This window comes from Notolepis coatsorum, assembly GCF_963971535.1.
Source record: "Notolepis coatsorum genome assembly, chromosome: 12".
Classification (NCBI taxonomy): Eukaryota; Metazoa; Chordata; class Actinopteri; order Aulopiformes; family Paralepididae; genus Notolepis; species Notolepis coatsorum.
Window position 1 is genome coordinate 121,135,842 of NC_140176.1, and position 22,187 is coordinate 121,158,028.

Consider the following 22,187-nt stretch of genomic DNA (forward strand, 5'->3'; position numbering starts at 1 on the left):
GTGGAATTTAAAAAAACACGAGGGAGAGAGGGAAAACACGTCTTACACCCTGCTCACCATACCGGAAGTGATTGTGCACACTTTTAGCTATTATGTTTGTTTTTTCTACTTTTTTTATTAAAACATCACTGGCGGGTACGTCATACGACCGCCAGACACTTATGGACCTAAACTCCGGACTCAAAGAGGAGTTTGGAGACACTTTATGCCTAGAATGGCCAACGGAGATCAGGCGGGACAACGACAACAAAGAAAAAGACAAAGGAACCGGCAGGAAGAGACACAGAGGGAGACGTGGAGGTATCAGGCTGAGGTTAAAAAGATCTGCTTACCGCCCAGCAATTCCATCCATCTTTCTGGCGAATGCACGTTCGTTGGAGGGAAGGATGGATGATCTGAGAGCGAGGGTCCGCTTCCAACGGGAGGTGAGAGACGTTAACATCATGTGTTTCACGGAAACATGGCTCAAGCCAGCGACTCCGGATCATAGCATCTCTCCCTCGGACTCCTTCACCGTCCTACGAGCGGATCGCACGGCAGCCTCCGGCAAGAGCGTCGGCGGTGGGGTCTGTCTCCTCACGAACAATGGCTGGGTTAACCCCAAAGAGGTGCATGTTCTCTCACGCTCATGCTCCCCAGACATGGAACATCTTTCAATTCTGTGCCGTCCGTTCCACCTCCCCTGTGAGTTTACCGCGGTCATCATGACCGCTGTATATATCCCTCCACAAGCGAACACTGGCAAAGCGCTGGCGGAGCTACACGACCATCTCAATAAACATCAAATCAAACATCCAGACGCGGCGACGATCGTAGCTGGTGATTTCAATCAGGCCAATTTGAAAAAAGTGATGCCGTCCTTTTTTCAACACATCGCCTGTTCCACAAGGGGAGGAAACACACTCGACCACTGTTACACCCCGTTCAGAACCGGCTACAAGGCTGTAGCGGCTCCACCATTGACGGGTGCTACAAGCTCATCCGACCACAACTCCATCTTGTTATTCCCCGCTTACAAACAAAGATCACGTGACGCCGTCGTGTCACGTGAGACAAAAAAATTGACCGACCAATCAGAGGCCACGCTTCAGGACGCGCTCGCAGACACGGACTGGAATATGTTTCAAGGAAGCGCCAGTGACGTCAGCGAGTTCGCGGACAGCGTTGTATGCTTCATAACAACACTCGCTGACAGTATTGTCCCCATGAAAAAGATGCAGGTTTTCCCAAACCAGAAACCGTGGGTGGACAGTACTATCAGAGCAGCTCTGAACTCTCGCACCACTGCTTACAACCTGGGCAGAGAGTCAGGAAACATGGAGGAGTACAAGGCTACAGTCTATACTCTGCACAAGGCTGTAAAACTTGCAAAACGGACATATGCTGATAAACTGGAGACACAAAACGACACAAGAGGCTTATGGCGGGGACTGAGGACAATAACTGACTACAAAGTCAGCGCCCCCTCAATGGGGAGCAACGACGCCTCTCTCGCGGACAAACTCAACTCTTTCTACGCTCGGTTTGGTGTAGACAGTGGCGCCGCTGGCTCAACGGCTAGTGACGTCACTGGTGCGCCGGCTGTTGTGGAGGGGGGGGGGCAACCGCGGGGACGCTCTCTCGTTGTCGGAACACAGTGTGAGAAGAGCATTTATGCAGGTGAACACCAGGAAAGCGGCTGGCCCAGATGGTATAACAGGACGCATACTTAAGTCCTGTGCCAACCAGCTAGCCCCTGTGTTCACCGCCATATTTAATCAATCCCTGGCGGAGTCAGTGGTCCCTGCCTGCTTCAAGATCTCTACCATCATCCCTGTACCGAAGAAACCCTCCCCAACATGTCTCAATGACTACAGACCGGTGGCACTCACCTCTGTGGTCATGAAATGTTTCGAGAGGCTGGTCAAGGATCACATTTGTGCCTCCCTCCCCAGTGATATGGACCCTATGCAATTTGCATACAGGACAAACAGGTCCACAAACCAGGTACTGCACAGCACCCTCTCTCACCTTGACCGCCAGAAGGGGGGCTATGTGAGACTGTTGTTCATTGACTACAGCTCAGCGTTCAACACCATAGTCCCCACCAGACTGGTGGACAAGCTGATCGAGCTGGGTCTGAGCTCCGCTCTGAGCGCCTGGGTACTGGACTTTCTGAGTGAAAGACCCCAGGCAGTCAGGGTGGGGGGTCAGACCTCCAACACCATCACCATGAGCATCGGGTCCCCCCAGGGCTGTGTTCTGAGCTCCCTGATGTACTCACTATACACACACGATTGTGTGGCCAAGTTCAGCTCCAACTCCATAGTGAAGTTTGCAGACGACACGGTGGTGGTGGGGCTGATCTCGGACAACGACGAGAAGGCCTACCGGGAGGAGGTTGAGGTACTGGAACGCTGGTGCCAGGACAACAGCCTGCTCCTGAACATTGGTAAAACCAAGGAACTGATCGTGGATTATAGGAGAGGACAGCAGGAGACACACACACCACTGAGGATAAACGGGGCTACCGTGGACAGGGTGAGCAGCTTTAAGTACCTGGGGGTCCACATCTCAGAGGATCTGACATGGTCAACACACATAGACACAGTTGTAAAAAAGGCGAAGCAGCGCCTCTACCACCTGAGACAGTTAAGGAAGTTCAGAGTATCTGGGAAGATACTCCAGTCCTTCTACTCCGGAGCTGTAGAGAGCATCTTGACTGGAAACATCACTGCCTGGTATGGAAACAGCACGGCACAGGACAAGAAGGCCCTACAGAGAGTGGTGCGCTCAGCCGAGCGTACCACGGGTATTGCACTACCTCCCGTGCAGGTTCTATACAACAAGAGGTGCAAATCCAGAGCCTGCAGAATAATGAAAGACCCTCACCACCCCAACAACAGCCTGTTCCAGCTGCTGAGGTCAGGCAGACGCCTGCGAACCCCAGCTACTAGGACAGAGAGGCTTAGGCTCAGCTTCTTCCCCCAGGCCATCAGAGCCTTGAACACTGAGTGCCACAGAACACTGAACTCTCCACACACAAGCACACATGAGCACACACACGACACATACGCTGTACACGCTCGCACACTAGCAGCCACTTTAACATGAGCAAGCACACACTCATGCTGCACACGTCCACACTTATGGCCACAAAGGAGAGGTCACTTTAAAAATAGTATAGCAACAGTAACAGTGTATTGACCTCCCCCACCCAGGACTTGGCTTGTGCACTCCCCCCCACCTTCCCCCCCCCTCCCACTCCCCCCCCCCCCCCCTACAGCCCTGTAACAACCCCAACCCACTCCCCCCTCCTTCCGTAAATGGCGCTGCCTATGACGGCTGCCAGTCTGTTTGCGGTGGTGAATATGCATATGTTTGTCTCAAGGCTCTGTACCATTATTACTATCTAAAATGTAATAATTGTGGAATATTACTGTAATGAGCTGTATGTGTATGATCCAAGCGTCCTATGATCCTCATAGGAGCATAACAGAAAAAAGCATTCCATGTGAAGGTATTCTGTATCTTTGCATGTCAACTAATAAAGAAACTTGAACTTGAACTTACCAAAGGACCTAGCATGTCCTCCATGCTCTGTAAATAACTTATGTACAAATACCGAGATGCCCCACTATGTTACCTGTTTATTGCACAATGTTGTTTTATTGGATTCTATTATATGTTGTACTACTGTATTGCACATCGTTGCGGGCAAGACCACCCGCATTTCATTGTATACTTGTATGCCGTGACAAATAAAACTCTTGACATTCACTTGATCAGTGAATGTGGCTACTTGAACGCACACTGTATTGCTAATCAATAATACTAATCGGCGTCCCCTGCCGCACCCATTTCACCCATAGATGCTCTGTACTAGTCCGGATGATAAGCAGTTTGTTTTATTTCATTCGTATATATACAACAGAAATGCCGTTCGATATAACGTTACTAGCCTTTAGCCCTATAAATAGCTTTCCTTAAAAAATACGAGACAAAAACTGCGATAAAGCTTATATTCACGACGCTATAAAATGACAACCAACCGATGGATTTTTATTTTCTTTAAGCCATTATGAAGGCACGGTTTATGCACTCAAGTGACAATGAGAATGGACAGATAGCAATACTATAAAGTATATATATAGCTGTCCAAAAGTACATCGGTTTGTTTACAAAGCGTTGTCCTCCAGCCACATATTAGATGGCGAGGCCCGGTCGTCATGTGTTAAATGACGCCACGTGTATAGGAAATTACTAGTTTTAGTTTAGTTTTTGTAAATATTGCCTTGAAATAGAGAAGCTGAAAAAGGTAGCAGGATGTAGCCTTCAATATATAAAGAAATTATATTGTCAACAGATATGGTTGAAAAACAATGTTTTAAATGTAATTGTAGATACAATATTGTAGTTACAATTTCTTTAATTGAATTAACTTAAACTAGAAAAGTAAATACAAACTAAATTAACAATGTAACTTACAGTTTACAGAAGGACAGTTTCCTTCTGAAGCACAACTTAAGAAATGGCTCATCCTTCCAGTCGGGACCATTTGTCACTAGGTTCCACAGCTCAAACCCCCCACCAATTGGTACAGGGCTTGTATTTTGGTTTTGCACTTCTCGTTCTTTGTTATGCTATTGCTATTGTTATGCAAAGACTATGTGATATGAGTACCGGTACTTGGCGCCCGGCACGACGAGTCGAGTGAAAGTTGTGAACGCATTTTTGTGTGCACGTGCGTGCATCTGCTCAGAAAAGTGGTGGAACGGCGTGGTGCCGCGTGGCATGAGCACTGCACCTCTGCATACCCCCTCCAGGTATCACTGTAAAACAAAACTGCCAAGAAACTGGCTTCAATTATCCTCTTCCAGGTTTTCATCATGTGGCTCTGATTCTGTATAAGAGGCCATTTTTGCTGCAATTTATATTCTGTAATGCTCTTGTTATAGAAAATGTCATGTTTCTCTGTTTAAATACATATTCTGGGTACAAGCCTTAACTAGTTAATATAGTTTAACTATATACAGACAGGACACTAGGACGACAGTCTAACAGTGTTCTTAAAACTACAACCCAAGACCCAGGACAGTTAGTCTTAGATACGACATATTTACAGAAAATCACATCTTGTCTTTTGTTTCATATCAATCTTGTGTCAGATATGAAAAAAAAAAAAAAACGAACATTTTTTCATTTGTCATCTTTGTTTTCATGTGTCACTCCAAGCTTGTGTATTTGATTGTAAGTCTGACCAGACCTCGGTCTCACTTTCTGGTCAGATGCTTGACTTGTCTCTGATTGTAAACTGAGGACTCTTCTGTGATCACAGAAATAAACTATTTTCTTTTTAAATAGTTTGACTTTATCTGAATTTCTACAATTCACTGTCTTGGCTAATTTAAAATATTCCACAACACTCTCAATGTTAGATCCATTCACAGTGATCTAGAAAACAGATGGAACTTTATTAATAATAATAATAATAATACATCCAACTTATATCACTTCTCTTGGTACCCAAAGACGCTTAAAAGACATTTGCATTCAGTACCAGTTTAACATTAATACATATCTTACTCATAAAGTGGCAGGTTCTCAACAGCTAATTCTAGAGTCTGTAAATAATACAGTACAGCATCATCTGCATGAAAATGAGATGAGACAATATCAATAATAGAAATAGTAAACAGGACAGGACCCAACATTGATCCATCTGGAACACATTTAGTTACCGGTAAGAACTCGGATAGGGTTCAATTGATCCCTGTTGAATCAAAACCAATCCTACGTAATCTCTCTAAAAGCAGTGAATTCTATCAAATGCAATCCAGATTGATGAAAAGAACAGCACAATGTTTTCTGTTGCCCATAGCAGATACACTATTTAAGACTAAATAACAACAGAGATGGTGCTTAACTCTGGAACTAACTGTTGAGAGCTCAATACAGAATACACTGGGTTGATTATTCATTACAGGATTTTTGTTAGACAGTGTAGTTTGGAAATGGGTCTGTAATTATTGAGATACAGTAACTTCTATCTTCACCATTACCAAAACCTACAAACTATGCCAGATTAAATATAATGATTAAATAGGTGTTATTTACTCTGTAATAAATGGAGCAGATAGCTTTAGATAAAGGATCAAATGTCTCCTCTTATCAATGATTTGCACTGCCTCAATAACACTAGGAGAGAAAGGCTGTACAGTTTACAAAACAATATGACTTAGTGGGTGCACACTATCATTAATAAGAAGGGACTCTGTGTTTTCATGTTCAAATACATGACCAGCAGCAAAATGTGTATTAAAGGCTAATCTCTTTCATCTCAGATATTAAACAGTCAACCTCACACCAGCAATAACGACCATCTCTGACTGGAATTGTTTCAATACTCTGGCTAGTGGCTGACTGTAGATCTGAAATAAAGGATCAACCACAAGGGGGAGCCAGTTTACCTGACATATTCTGCTCTTGTGTAGGAGAATGATGTTACTGCATCAAGTCATGGGCTTTTAACCCAATACTTCTGTTATAAACTAGAAGACTAAGAAAATAGTAATTGGTGTGACCAATGTGAAAATAGTTACCACAAGCAATCACTCAAAAAGTAATTTTATAGGTACCTTTCGGAGTAAATATTTTGCCAAACTGGAAAGCTAAATGGTCTACAATATGACATCTTGTATATTTTCACATTCCCTTTATCTCTGAACCCGTTCCAACTAATTAAACAACTACAGAGTTTCTCTCCAGTATGACTTCTTATGTGTCTTTTCAGAACCACTTTATCACTGAACCATTTCCACAAACTTAAACTTCAGGGTTTCTCTGCTGTATGAGTCTTCATGTGTTTCTTCAAACTTCCTTTCTCACTGAACCCTTTTGAACAAACTGAACAACTAAATGGTTTCTCTCCTGTATGAGTTCTCATGTGTCTCTTCAAATTACTTTTGTGAGTGAACCCTTTTGCACAAACTGAACAACCAAATAGTGTCTCTCCTGTATGAGTTCTCATGTGGATCTTCAAATATCCTTTCTCACTGATACCCTTTCCACAAACTGAACAACTAAATGGTTTCTCTCCTGTATGAGTCATCATGTGTCTCTTCAAATTACTTTTGTGAGTGAACCCTTTTGCACAAACTGAACAACCAAATAGTTTCTCTCCTGTATGAGTTGTCATGTGTCTCTTAAAATGTCCTTTCTCACCGAAACCTTTGCCACAAACTGAACAACTAAATAGTTTCTCTCCTGTATGAGTTGTCATGTGTCTCTTAAAATGTCCTTTCTGTCTGAACCCTTTTCCACAAACTGAACAATTAAATGGTTTCTCTCCTGTATGAGTTCTCATGTGGATATTCAAATGTCCTTTCTCACCAAAACCTTTGCCACAAACTGAACAACTAAATAGTTTCTCTCCTGTATGAGTTCTCATGTGTATTTTCAAATCACTTTTGTGAGTGAACCCTTTTCCACAAACTGAACAATTAAATGGTTTCTCTCCTGTATGAGTTCTCATGTGGATATTCAAATGTACTTTCTGTCTGAACCCTTTTCCACAAACTGAACAACTAAATAGTTTCTCTCCTGTATGAGTTGTCATGTGTCTCTTCAAATCACTTTTGTGAGTGAACCCTTTCCCACAAACTGAACAACTAAATGGTTTCTCTCCTGTATGAGACAAACTTAATGTTTTTTGTTTCTTGTTTGATATTAGCATCTTTAAACCTGACTGAGGTTCCCCACTCTCATTCCAATCATCACTGTCATCAGTCTCAGAACAGTCTGAAGAGCGAAGCTGGACATCTCTAGTTGGTTCTAAATCACCAGCTGGATCTAAGTTACTGGCTGGTTCTGCTACTCCACAGTCCTCCCCATCAGGTTCTGTTTTCATCTGTCCAGTTGAGGTCCTGGGTAAAGAGTAAGCTTCTCTGTTTTTCTCCCTCTGGGTTTGAAGAGGCTGGAAGGACAGAGCGTTCTCTTCACCATCTTCACATTTCACTGGGTCTACTGTGATCTTGGAGCGATCAGCTTCTTCCAGCCCTTGATGTAGTTCCTCTTTAATCTGTAGGAGCTCTGGGTCCTGGGTTTGGCTGAGCAGTGAGGACAGAGTATTCTCTCCATCATGTTCATATTTCACAGGGTGTAAGGTCATCTTGGAGCCATCAGCCTGCTCTAGATCTTGAAATAGTTCCTCCTGTTCCTCTTTAATCTGTAGGGACTCTGGGTCCTGGGTTTGGTTAAACCACAAGGACTGAGGTTTCTCTTCATCATGTTCACTCTTCACAGAGACAGGATTGTATGTGAACTTCATGATATCAGCCTCCTCCAGACCTTGAAGCTGCTCTCCCTCCTGACTGCTCCAGAGTTCCTCCTGTTCCTCTTTCATCTGTAGGGGCTCTGGCTCCTCCTGGCTCAGACTGGGGCTCCTCTCCTGCTGCTCAGGGGGAACCTCCTCTTCACAGATAAACAGTTGTAAGGCAACAGAGTCTAGAAAGAAGAAGAATTTAAATGTTATTTGTTTTTTATTATTTATTACCGTTGAAAGTAACAAACACTACACTCTTGCCAGGAAAGTAACACGTTGAATGAATAGTCCTATATAGGGATGCACAGATCATATACCCAATATCGCTATCAGGGTGATACTAGCTACATTTGATTGATCTGTATCGACTACAGTTGGTCAGATCTATTACCAAGTTGTCATAAAGCTTCCTCCTCCAGTAACATCAGAGGAGAAGGAAAAGGTTCACAGCTTTCCTCCAGAATGGATCTGATTCCACTTGATGAGATATTGGCCAAAGGTTTGACATTTCTATAACATAAGGCTATAAAGTAAGACATGTACATGAGTATCTCATCTTTTACAGTCTATGCTTGTTATGTTTACAGTCTATGCTAACTCGCCAGCAGTCTGAGCTGACCAGAGATTCTTCTTCTTCTTAACTTTTTAAGTTAACGTGGAAAGTATGTTTTTATCTCTGGTCCCATTCCCACACTGGCCTGTTGAGTAGAATCCTCAGTCTTCACACCTGGCTCCAGTGCTCAGAACATGGCTTTCATTGACAAGTTGAAACTGTTTTGGGAATGTTCCTCGCTTTTTAGAACTGAAGGAGTCCATCCAAACAGACTGGCTAGTGTGAGACTTTGGCTCTTTTTTTGCTAACACAAGGCAATTCTATTTGTACTCACACAGGGAATGAAAAAAAATCTCAATTTGGTCAGTATTGTCATTTGGACAAGCAAAGCCATTACTTTAAGTTGCAGGCAAGAAACACAAGTCTGTCCACTGTCTCTGGTTTTAAAGCTGCCCTGTTGCAGGTCACAATACAAATAATTAAAATATCGATATCAATTATTAAAATATATCGCAATAATTATCGGTATTGTTTAATCGCCCAGCCCTACTCCACGCTACTGTATATTCTGCCCGTTGCAATGTATAATTTTCCCATTGCAACGTACTATTTTCCTGTTTGTTGTTCACTTTTGAATAAACCTCTGAAAGATGAATTCTACCTTTTATTATTGAAGATTATCAGATAAACGCAACAGCAGCCGTATGCTAGTGGCTAACTTACAGCACGCTGTCCAGTCACGTGATTGACTGTTATTATATTATAGTAATTACAGAACTAACATAATATTAAAATTCTCATTGCCATCATGTATAGTTCCTAGTATCTGGAAAATAGCTCATGTTGTTACATTACATAAAGGTGGAGATAGAAGTAATCTGAATAGCTATTGACAAATATCCAAGCTATCTTGTCTTGCAATTTGCAAAGATCTGTTTCTCTCAGATCACTCTATATTAAGCCCACATCAATGTGAGTTTAGAGCAACAGCCACTACTCTAGTTGTAAATGGTATAGTATCTGACCTTGACAGAAGTAAGCACTGTGCTGCCTTTTTTGTAGATCTGTCAAAAGCATTTGACACAGTTCATCACTCTCTTCTATTGCAAAGGTTAATGAATGTTGGCTTTGACACATCTGCTTACAAATGGTTTCAGAGCTATTTATCCAAAAGGCATACGTTTACATTTACTAGTTTAGTTTCAAGTGTTGTTTTATTTGTCACATAAGTACATGTACAGTACATTACAGTAAAATGCTTGCTTCTGTATGAGCCCCCTGATAATATGCTTCATACAGTAAAAATAATAGGATCCAAACACTATACAAAATATACAATATACAAACTAAAGTACTACCTAAAGTACAAAATGTAAACAATGAGGTACAAAATGCAAACTTTTTAAAATGCAAAATGCACGAATGAGGTATGAAAATGCTAATCTTTTAGTAATAAATTGATAAAAATATGGTGTTAAAATGTGTTTAAAGTGTCTAAAGTGAATGTTAACTCAATGGACGCCAGACCCGAGTAAAGTCGGGTTAACTCGCCAACCGTTCAGCGCCAGACCCGAGTATAGTCCGGTTTTCATCGTAATTTCTTTTATTCGATATTTCTATTCATTACAGGCACACGGACATCGGGGTTAACATGGGGAATCATCCTGAGATCGCCAAGGTGCAATACCGGCCGCATCCTCCCAGGTGGCGGTATCGAGCACCATTTGAAGCCTTGTATCTTGGCCTGTGTAATGTTCAAATGTCTCCGGGCGCATTTTTCTTTGTCGGGCAAGTGGAGCGGTTATCCCGATCAGATTGGAAAGCATCAAATGCCCCCGATGCATGATGTGTGGTGGATTATGTTGGCGTCACGATGGACACCAATACTTGGACTTGCGATCAGATAATTGACCATGACTTCACCTCGATCGCAACGTGTGTGTAACGTTACTCCACAACATATGCCGTTGGTGACGATCAAACGATCAACCCGCCCCCCCCTTTCATGCATTCATGATGAAAGATAATACCTATTATATACATTTGATTTGGAAATAGTAGCGTGTCCAGGCGAGAAACGAAGCCCTGCAAACACTGCAACTTATTCCGATCTCTTAGAGCAGTGATTCCCAACCTGGGGTCCGCCAGGGGGCGCAGGGGGTCCGCCAGACCACAGATGATTTGAGGTATTTTTTTTTATACATTTTTTATTTTTTTTACATTTTTTTTTCTTTCAGAGAAATATTTTATTAGCATATTTTTATCATCATTTTTATCATCTCTCCACTACAATAAAAAATAAAGATAAATAAATAAACATCTAGACATGATTTTTGAACGTTAACAGTAGGCTACCGGGTAGCCGCTAAAACGCGAATCAGTTGACTGTATCACTTTCCGTAGCTAGCCTAGCACGCTAGTTAACTTTCTCGGCTCGTCTGCAGTCAGCCGCCAGAGGCGAAAATGTGTGACAAACGAAAAGGAGATGACGGCAGCTCATCTGCAAAAAAAGTTAGGACCTACAGCAATCGTGAAAATTACATCACCATGGGCTTCACTGAGGGACCAGACAAACGACCTGAGTGTGTGATTTGTGGAGAAAAGTTGGCAAACTCGAGCCTGAAGCCCAGCAAGCTGAAGAGACATCAGGCGTCTAAGCACCCAGAAACCGTTGGGAAGGATCCGGACTTTTTTCGGAGGAAAGAACAGTCTCTCAAGGCGAACAAGCCCGTTGATGTTAGAGTAGCGTGGAGCAGGTGTGGCAGTGATTTACAGAAGGCTACCGAAGCCTCCTTTGAGTGTTCGCTTTTAATTGCAAAAGCAAAGAACCCGCACAATATTGGCGAGCAGCTCATCAAACCAGCCTGCATCAAAATGGTTTAGAAACTGTGCGGCCCACAGGTGGCGGATAAACTAAAATCAGTACCACTCTCGAACAATGTAGTGAAAGACCGAATTGATAAGATGTCAAGTGATTGCGAGCAGCAGCAGTCAGAAAATCTTAGTAAGAAAAGCTTAGAAAGGGTCCATTTGCCATACAACTTGATGAAACTACAACTGTCGCAGACGAGGCTGTGCTCATCGTTTATGTGCAATATATCGAAAATGAGGATCTGAAGCAGGACATTCTCATGTCAGTCAACCTTACTACCACCACTCGAGGTGAGGATATTTTTTACTGCAGTGGATTCTTACTTCATTCAACATAAATGCAAACCGTTCACCATTAGGGCCTGATTTGAGAGGATGAATACAGGATTTGAATATTGGCCAAAATTTTGAAATACATATGGTGCAAGATGAGATTTGTTGATTGAAGGCACAAGTCAAAGAAGCATAGTAGGTCTAATTATGATGCATATGCCTGTGTATAAGCAGTTTGTTATTAAAATGACAAAAAAAAGTATTTTATGGTATTTTATTAGGAGGGGGGGTCCAGGAATTTCATCAGAGATGTTTGGGGGTCCCTGTCTTAGAGCGTTGGCGTGGTAGGAACAAACAATGCTCAAGTCAATGGTGTCCAAAGAGTTAAAGGTGAGTGTTTGTTTTAAAGTGAGTGTGTGCATGTGGATGTGTGTGCAATGAATGTAGATGTATGGATTAGTGTTGCATAGAGTCATTGAGCATCCTGATGGCCTGGGGAGAGAAGCTCCTTTTGAGTCTCTCTATACTGGCCATGAGACTCCGGTAGCGCTTGCCTGACCCAGTGTTTCCCACAGGATTTTCAGAGAGTATGGGGGGTGAACCTCCGACCCTCTAGGGCAGACCTGGGCATTGTACGGCCCTAGATTCTGACCGGCCCGCGAAAGATTACATGATAATAAAAATAAATAAAAATAAAATATTTTCTTTAATTTTTTTTTACTTTTTTTTTCATGTCAACGTTCACACGCACAATATACGCTTAGGAGACATGCTCATAAGATGTTGGTTCTCATTGGATCCACCTACATATGTGGCCGAACTGAAGAACACTAAAATGTGGAAATATAACAAGTGAAATGGGACACTTGATATTTTCTTTTCTTTTTTTTGCACAGTTCTGAAAACATTAAATGTTTAATATAGGCATGTAAAGTCAAAAAGGCTACAAAACTGGGACACTTTTCTTTACACAGTTTAGTGACTTGTTTTGTTTATTTTTGCTATAAGATGATGTGATGTCTTTAGAAAGCTTGAAAATCCTTGTTTCAATAGTATATGAAATTCAAAATTACCTTTGTTATTAATGTTTCACATTTTGTTTATCATTTTGGAAATAAATTCTATTTGAATAAATTATATTTTTGAAAGCTAACCTTACCTTTTAATTGCCAAATAATAACATACACTCTTACCAGGGGTCAAAACAATGCCATTTACTGCTTTTTATATAGAAATAAAATGTATATTATGCATAATTGAGTTTGGAATTTTGGCCCGGCCCCCCAACATATTTTCAGTTGCTCATTCGGCCCCCCGGGAAAAATAATTGCCCACCCCTGCTCTAGGGGGTCCGGGGGCATTTTTTTTTGTACATTTTAAAGTTAAATGCATCAATCTGGTGCACTTTGAGAGCAAAATAAAGAGGCTAGATCTATGATGAACTTTGTGCTCAAAACACAAAATCGACTAGACCTAGTGCTTCCCAATCCTCTCTTCGAAGCACCCCAGCCGTTCAATGTATTTGTTAAATTCCACCACCAGCACACCCGATTCAACTTAACTAGCCCTTTATTAGTTGAATCAAGGTGTGCTGGTGGTGGAATTTAACAAATACATGGAACGGCTGGGGTGTCTCGAGGAGACAAATTGTTTAAATTATTAACTTTTCTGTTTCTATATTATTTTTGTATTATGTACTGTACCCTCTTAACGGGAATACGCCAGGTTAGTGAGCTCAAACATGGGATGGGCATTTTACAAATGTGCAAGAATCTATCATATTGTAGCTCCGCCTTACTCACCATGGCATGTTTGGGTTGGATGGTCTGCCTTGTCCACCCATAGACTTAACCATTGGCATATTTTTATTTATAATGCTATTCTGGGTTTGCTTCCATCATACCTATGGATCTACATTCTTTAAAAAGGTATGGGAAGGTATTGTCTTCGCTCCCAGGACTTATTCCTACTATCTTTCCCTAAAGCCCGTACTGGATTGGGAAAAGGGGGGTTTAAGTATGTTGCTCCTTCTACTAATTATCCAAATCGTTGGTAGGTGGTCTCATTGGATGCATTAAAAGTTAAAAAAAATTATATATATATCTTTTTCCTCCTTCTTTTTCCGTTTTTTCTCCCCTCCCAATGTTAGTCGTTATGCCAATTCCCAATCCCCTTCCTGGTCGTTGTGCACTCTACCCCCTATCGTCGGTCTGGGGGGGCGGAGACTATCACATTCTTCCTCCGACACATGTGTACCCAGCCCACCACTTCTTTTCACCTGGCAGCGCGGACTCTCACTGACAGAGTGTAACGTGTGGAAGGTCACACTACCTCTCTTAGATCCTTCCCTCGCTGTGCAGGCGCCCCCGACCGAACTGTAGGAGTCGCTGTCCACAACGACCCAGACCCACCCACCGGCTTCCCTCCCGCTGACTCTGCCAATCGAGCCAGTATGACGGCCGGCCAAGCCGGAAGCAACGCTGACAGCTGGATTCGATACCAGTGTCTCTTGCGTTGGTGACGAGCGCCTTGTCCGCTGCGCCACCCAGCCGCCTTAAAGTTATTTTTAATGACTTTGAGGAAGGGACATCTGGCTGCAGATGTTTTGACTGATTTATATTGCCCCTGTATGGACCCTGAAGTCGATGACTTGTGATGAATATTGATGAATATTTTTTTATTCTGTAATTTGTTCTTTATTTTATTGTAAATGTAATGTTTTTATACCTGGTTTTAGAGCCAAACACAGTACTACATCAGCCATCACTCTGGTTACAAAATTATATGATCTCAGCATTAGATGAGAAGAAACACTGTGCTGCCCTCTTTGTAGATTTGTCAAAAGCCTTTGATACAGTTGATCACTACCTGCTTCTAAAATCTAACATTGGCTTGGATGGTAATGCCTGTGTCTGGTTTCGGGATTATCTGTCTTCTAGGCGTCAGTGTGTGAAGTTGGGTCAAGCCCAATCTGAACTTTTGTCCATATAAAGGTATGCCGCAAGGTTCCGTTTTGGGTCCTATCCTTTTTACGATCTACATCAATCATATTGTTTCTTCTTTGTACGGATGTAATTTCCATTTGTATTCTGATGATACATTGTGTATTGTATTGCTGATTCTGTTCAGTTGGCCATTGAGAAATTGCAGCTTTCTTTTGATGCTCTTCAGGAGGCCCTTGTTAATCTTGAATTAGTTATTAATGCTAGTAACACAATATTTATGTTGTTTTCAAGAGCCAGAAATATTGACTTTGATAATGTGCAGGTATCTACAGTCAGTGGCTCTTGTATAGAGAGAGTCAGAGTATAAATATCTTGGCTTGTGGCTCGACGAGAAATGTACATTTAAGTTCCATGTGGATAATATTGATCAAATAATTGTTGTTCTTATCAGTTTTGGAATATGGTGATGGCATTTATAGGCATTCTGCGGCATCAGCTCTTAAACCTCTGGATTCTGCATATCACTCAGGTATTAGGTTTATTAATGGTGACAGATATTAAACTCACCATTGTGTCCTGTATGATAGGGTGGGTTGGCCTTCTCTTGTAGAAAGGCACACAAAACACTGGTATTTATTTATTTATTTTAAAAGCCCTTATTGGTAAGCACCCTGTTTATATATCTTCACGGCTAGAATGGAATATTGGAAGCTATTCAATCTAATGTTCTTAGGGTCCCTCAAGTTTGTTCTGATCTAGGGAAATCAGCTTTTTCCTTTGATGACTCTTAACTCTTGGAATGTCCTCCATCTCTCTCTGGATTTGGTGGTTCTCCCTTCTCTTAGTGTGTTTAAACATATGATATCAGACCATTGTTTTACCTGTAACTGTTTTAGCAGATTTTTTTTAAATTATTTTAGAACATTCTTTTTATTATTATTTGTATTACTCTTTTGTGTTTAATTTTCTGTGAATATTGCTTTCCACTATATACCGTTTACATTTGTACAATCGTTGTTTCTGTAAATGAGGGAAACCTCAGAAGCTTACGATTTTTAAATAAAGGTTGAAATGAAATATCTGCAACCCTGTTAATTGTGCTTAATTGTTAAGGGTGCTCTTGTATATGGAAGCATTATATCATATGTAAGGGATAATGTATAGCTACGAGGTCATTGTCGCAAAATAATTGACCGACACGGAGTTTAAAATACCGAGCCGCCGCGGCGAGGTGTTTTAAACGTAGTGAAGGTCAATTATTTTGCGACAATGACCGAGTAAAGCTATACATTATCCCGCTTATTACATGGCTAACTTACTAACAATATACCTAATTCATTTGTAAATCGCAGTTGTTCTGTGGCTCTGTCAGCCCAAATAAAGTGATTATTATTATCGCAGGCAGCAGCCTCTGTTCTGGCTCCGCTGTGTTCTGGTCCGCTCGTCGCTCCGCCCCCTGTCATCGCCGGCAGCACTGAATTGCACTGAAACAGTGTGTGTCAGTGGGCTTGATTGCGAACAGCTGCGCTCTGCGGTCATTATTGAAAAATCTGCGGTCATTATTGAAAAATAATGACCGCAGTCGGGGGGCTGTTGACCAATCACAAGCAAGCATTTCGGCGAATGTGAAAACGCCATGTAATAAAAATATATAAATGGATATATCCAGCACTATTGTACATGCTACCATACAGAGTTATATGGGTAGACTATTTCACGTCTGGTCAATGTTAGCATGGTGTTATTCACGTTCAAAGATGGAAAGAAAATAACGAATAATAATAAATTATATTCTCCTTTGGTTCATTACAATTTACTCAAGAATAGTAACAGACACAATATTTCTGACACTGGGAATTCAGTCCCTAGATACCAAGAACATGCAAGTGGACCTGGAAGAAGTGGAGCAATGTTCCTTTTACTTGGGTTGGGTATGTACTTTTAGGCGAATTTAGAGAGTCTGGCTTAATAGGTTAAAGTCAACACTTATAAAGTCATAATGTTTACAGCTAAAAGTCAACATTTCCATACTTGTTTCCATGCAGTCTAAACAGCTCTTACCCTGGTCCAGCTGTGACGGTTTCATGCAGTTACTGGCTGGTTCTGATACTCCACAGTCCTCAGCATCAGGTTCTGTTTTCATCTGTTCAGTTGAAGTGCTGGGTAAAGAGTATGCTTCTCCGTTTCTCTCCCTTTGGGTTTGAAGAGGCTGATCATTCTTTTCACCATCTTCACATTTCACTGAGTCTACTGTGATCCTGGAGCGATCAGCTTCTTCCAGCCCTGGATGTAGTTCAACTTTAATCTGTACCAGCTCTGGGTCCTGGGTTTGGCTGAGTTGTGAGGACAGAGTATTATCACTATAGTTTTCATATTTCACAGGGTGTAAGATCATCTTGCACCTATCAGACTCCTCTAGATCTTGACATAGTTCCTCCTGTTCCTCTTTAATCTGTAGGGACTCTGGGTCCTGGGTTTGGTTAAACCACAAGGACTGAGGTTTCTCTTCATCATGTTCACTCTTCACAGAGACAGGATTGAATGTGACCTTCATGATATCAGCCTCCTGCAGACCTTGAAGCTGCTCTCCCTCCTGACTGCTCCAGAGTTCCTCCTGTTCCTCTTTCATCTGTAGGGGCTCTGGCTCCTCCTGGTCCAGACTGGGGCTCCTCTCCTGCTGCTCAGGGGGAACCTCCTCTTCACAGATAAACAGTTGTAAGGCAACAGAGTCTAGAAAGAAGAAGAATTTAAATGTTATTTGTTTTTTATTATTTATTACCGTTGAAAGTAACAAACACTACACTCTTGCCAGGAAAGTAACACGTTGAATGAATAGTCCTATATAGGGATGCACAGATCATATACCCAATATCGCTATCAGGGTGATACTAGCTACATTTGATTGATCTGTATCGACTACAGTTGGTCAGATCTATTACCAAGTTGTCATAAAGCTTCCTCCTCCAGTAACATCAGAGGAGAAGGAAAAGGTTCCCAGCTTTCCTCCAGAATGGATCTGAAGTCTGTTTTTATCTCTGGTCCCATTCCCACACTGGCCTGTTGAGTAGAATCCTCAGTCTTCACACCTGGCTCCAGTACTCAGAACATGGCTTTCATTGACAATTTGAATCTGTTTTGGGAATGTTCCTCGCTTTTTAGAACTGAAGGAGTCCATCCAAACAGACTGGCTAGTGTGAGACTTTGGCTATTTTTGCTAACACAAGGCAATTCTATTTGTGGTCACATAGGGAATGTCATCAAATTCATATGGACTCACAACAGCCACCTGTTGTGGCAGGAGATGAGAGTCTGTGTTCTAAAACGAAGAACTGTTGAAATTCTAGACCCTCTTTAAGTCTGCCATTAAAAAAGAAAAAAGAAAAAAAAGCCTGTCCTTGTTTGGTCTGATACTATTTTCTGAAAAGCCATTTCATTGGCTTAGTGACGATAAAACGCTTGTTTTCTCTGTTCTGGGCAGAATGTCTTGGCGTCTCCACGCTACTGTATATTCTGCCCATTGCAATGTATAATTTTCCCATTGCAACTGTTATTTTCCTGTTTTTTGTTCACTTTTGAATAAACCTCTGAAAGATTAATTCTACCTTTTATTATTGAAGATTATCAGATAAACACAACAGCAGCCGTATGCTAGTGGCTAACTTACAGCACGCTGTCCAGTCATGTGATTGACTGTTTACATCCCACACCCTACTCGTGGACCCCTCCCCCTCCTTCATGCCACTGTGTTATCACCTGAATCAGCCTTATTAGTCCACACTCTTTTAAACATAGGAAAGGCCTGGGACTAATTAATGTAAATGTAAGGAGTCTGGTAAAAGAACAAAATATGGATCATCTGAAAATGCTGGTCTCTCAGATTGATTCTGATATTTTAGTTTTTTTGATTGATTGAAAAGTTTATTAACAGATTGCAGAATGGGTACAGTACAGTACATCTCAATACATACAATTGTTAAGGGGATGCAGACCAGAGAAAGACTTTCGTCTTGTTTCCACCAGGGTCCCCCATTTTCAATTCATCATAACATATATGACATACATGACATACAGATAGACAGTACTGCTACATCTATACATTTATGACATATCAGATTTGCAAATACAGTACTGTTTGTGATACAAAAGTGTCCAGAAAAGGAGTGTATATACATTTGGCGTAGAAACTGTACATTGGAGGAGGTTGGTGGGGTGGGGTTGGGTGGGTTGGGTGAGGGCTGTACATTGGAGGTGGGGGGGGGGGGGGTTGGGTAGGGGACACACACACATTTTACACTGTACATTGGAATATTGACAAAGCCTTACTTGGTCATTTACTGTACAACTAGGTTAGGACATTTGTAGGGGCCAGTTTCGAATTGCAGTCTCACGTAGGTGTTTTTTGAGAGTGTTTTTGAAGGTGGGTAGTGATTCACATTCCTTTACAGCTTTAGGCAGGGCGTTCCACATTGATGTGGCATAATTGCGAAACGTGTTTAGTCCCTTGTTTGAGCCGAATCTGGGTTTTACATGATTTGTGGAGCTCCCTCTGGTGTTGTGATCGTGGTATTCACTGACCTTTGGGAAGTATTTTGACATGTACATGGGTACCTTGGTCGCGTAGTGTATCTTGTAGTCCAGTGTTAACTGAATCACATGACATCAGCTCCATTGATAAACTAGCAGAGTTACTCTCCCATTATTCAGACGTTGAGATGATTGTCTTTGGTGATTTTAATGTGAATTGGTTAAGTAATGCCTCCAACTACTTTAAGGAGGTTAGTGGTAATTTATATCTTCCCCAGCTGGTTACTGAACCCACCAGGGCAAACCTGAAAAACATGGCTAAATTTATTTGATTTATTTAGAGAAAGGAACACACAGACACTCTGGAGACCCTTCCCATCTGTTATTATTTAGGCAATTTAGAAATAAATGTGCATCTGAGGTAGTGAATGCCAAATCAAACTACTATTTGAATTTCATCACCAGCTCATATTACTCTCATAAGTAAGTAAGTCAAATTTAGATCCCTTTATACGGGCAGAATTTTTTGAAGTGGTGAATTCAATGTAATCGTCTAATATCTGAGCAGGAAGAGATTTGTCTGGCCTTTCATAGGCACATTTTCTGAAGCCGGTGATTTGTTTGATAATAATTATATGAAGCCCCCTCTTGGTGATCATGAGCTGGTGCACGCTATGAGGCATGTCTCACAGTTTACCTTGCAGCCCTTCTCTCCCTGTGTTGTTTTTGAAGTATTACAGACCATTGATACCAGGAAATCAACTAGAGAGGTTAAGCTAGACTCTTTTTTTCTCCTCAGGTTAGCTGCTCCAGTAATTACAGAACTAACATATATAAACATTTTCATTGACATGTATAGTTCCTAGTATCTGGAAAATAGCTCATGTTGTTCCATTACATAAAGGTGGAGATAGAAGTAATCTGAATAGCTATCGACCAATATCCAAGCTATCCTGTCTGGGAAAGATCTGTTTCTCTCAGATCACTCTATATTAAACCCACAACAATGTGAGTTTAGAGCAACAGCCACTACTCTAGTTGTAAATGGTATAGTATCTGACCTTAACTGAAGTAAACACTGTGCTGCCTGTTTTGTAGATCTGTCAAAAGCATTTGACACAGTTCATCACTCTCTTCTATTGCAAAGGTTAAAGGGGAACTATTTTACCATTTCTTCACTATTTGGGCACTTTTACACAATTCCTATGAGTCTATGGAACACCTCTGTAAGGTTTTCTTTTCAAAAAAAAAATCATTGTTTTGTATTTCTAATCAAGTACTCAAAAACAGCATTTTTCTACCTCAAGATCTTAAGCCATTTTGAGGCTGGGCTCCAACCACTGTGTGGCCTGGTGCCAACTGCCACACCAACTGCCACATTATTATGCAGCTGAGAAATCTCTGACATCACAGATATGCACATTTTCAGATGACTCAGTTCAGTGAGGGTGAATATTGTGAGAGGAGAATTGGAAGAATGCGCCAATATGAGAATTAGAGACATAGATCCTATTAATATAAGTCCACATAGCCAGGAAACAATGCTAAACACTGAAAAAGGCCATTTATAAGATAGTTCCCACATCTGCTTACAAATGGTTTCAGAGCTATTTATCCAAAAGGCATACTAGATTAGTTTCAAGTGTTGTTTTATTTGTCACATATAAACAGTGTTGGGACTAAGTTACAGTACTACTGTTACAGTAACACATTTACATTTACATTTACATTTAGTCATTTAGCTGACGCTTTTATCCAAAGCGACTTACAAGTTCTGTACGACAAGCCATCAGGAAGGGCACAACTCTATCAGCTGAGAAACAATGTTCATCAAAGTGTTGAGTGCTACAGTGTAGGTTAGTTTATTAGGACAAGTGCATGACAGTATGGTTAGTTTTTTTTTGGCAGTAACTAGTACTCTAACGCAGGGGTTCTCAACCTTTCTGCTGCCAAGGCACCCCTGTGTCCGATAAAATATTCCAGGGCCTGTCTTTTTTGCTACAATGATGACAAAAGTGCTTGCTTTCAAAATAAGGTCTAAATGGCGTTTTAGGTCTAAATGGCTTAGTACTGTTGACATTACACTGCTTGTAGTTGTAAATCAAATAGCATATTTTTTAAAATAAAATTACAGAAAATTATCACTAAAGTGCTATCTGTTACAGCTGCACTGTTTTCCATAAAAATTGCATATTTGGATAAGTGTGACCATTTCTCAAAAACAGAAAATCACGTATTTCTTTTAAATACAGAAAAGGATCACCAAGTTACCATTTCTCAAAAAATATAAATAAATACAGAAGATAAGCACTCGTTCACTCAGTGGACATTTCTAGCTCAATGCGAGGTCTGCTGCTCCTGCTGCTGCTGGCTAATAATACGGTCAATACGTGGGGAGATCTTTGACAAGGCAACACGCATGTCATCCTCAAGGCTCAACTTGGCCCTATATTTTGTTTTCAGAGCTGTCATGGATAAAAAGCCAGCTTCACACAGATATGTGGTGCTGAATGGGGAACATGGGGGGGAATAAGGAGCAGATCTCAGTCGATCGTCTTAAGCCTGCTCATGTGGTCCCAAACGGGCCGGTGGAACTGGCTCAGCCCGGCCACCCATGCCCTCCGGCCGTTGTTACCCCTACCTTTCCACCGATGAAGCCTAGTAGTAGGCGCCGAGGTGAGTGGCAGCCTTTCATAGCAGCTCCCCCTCCCCTCTACTT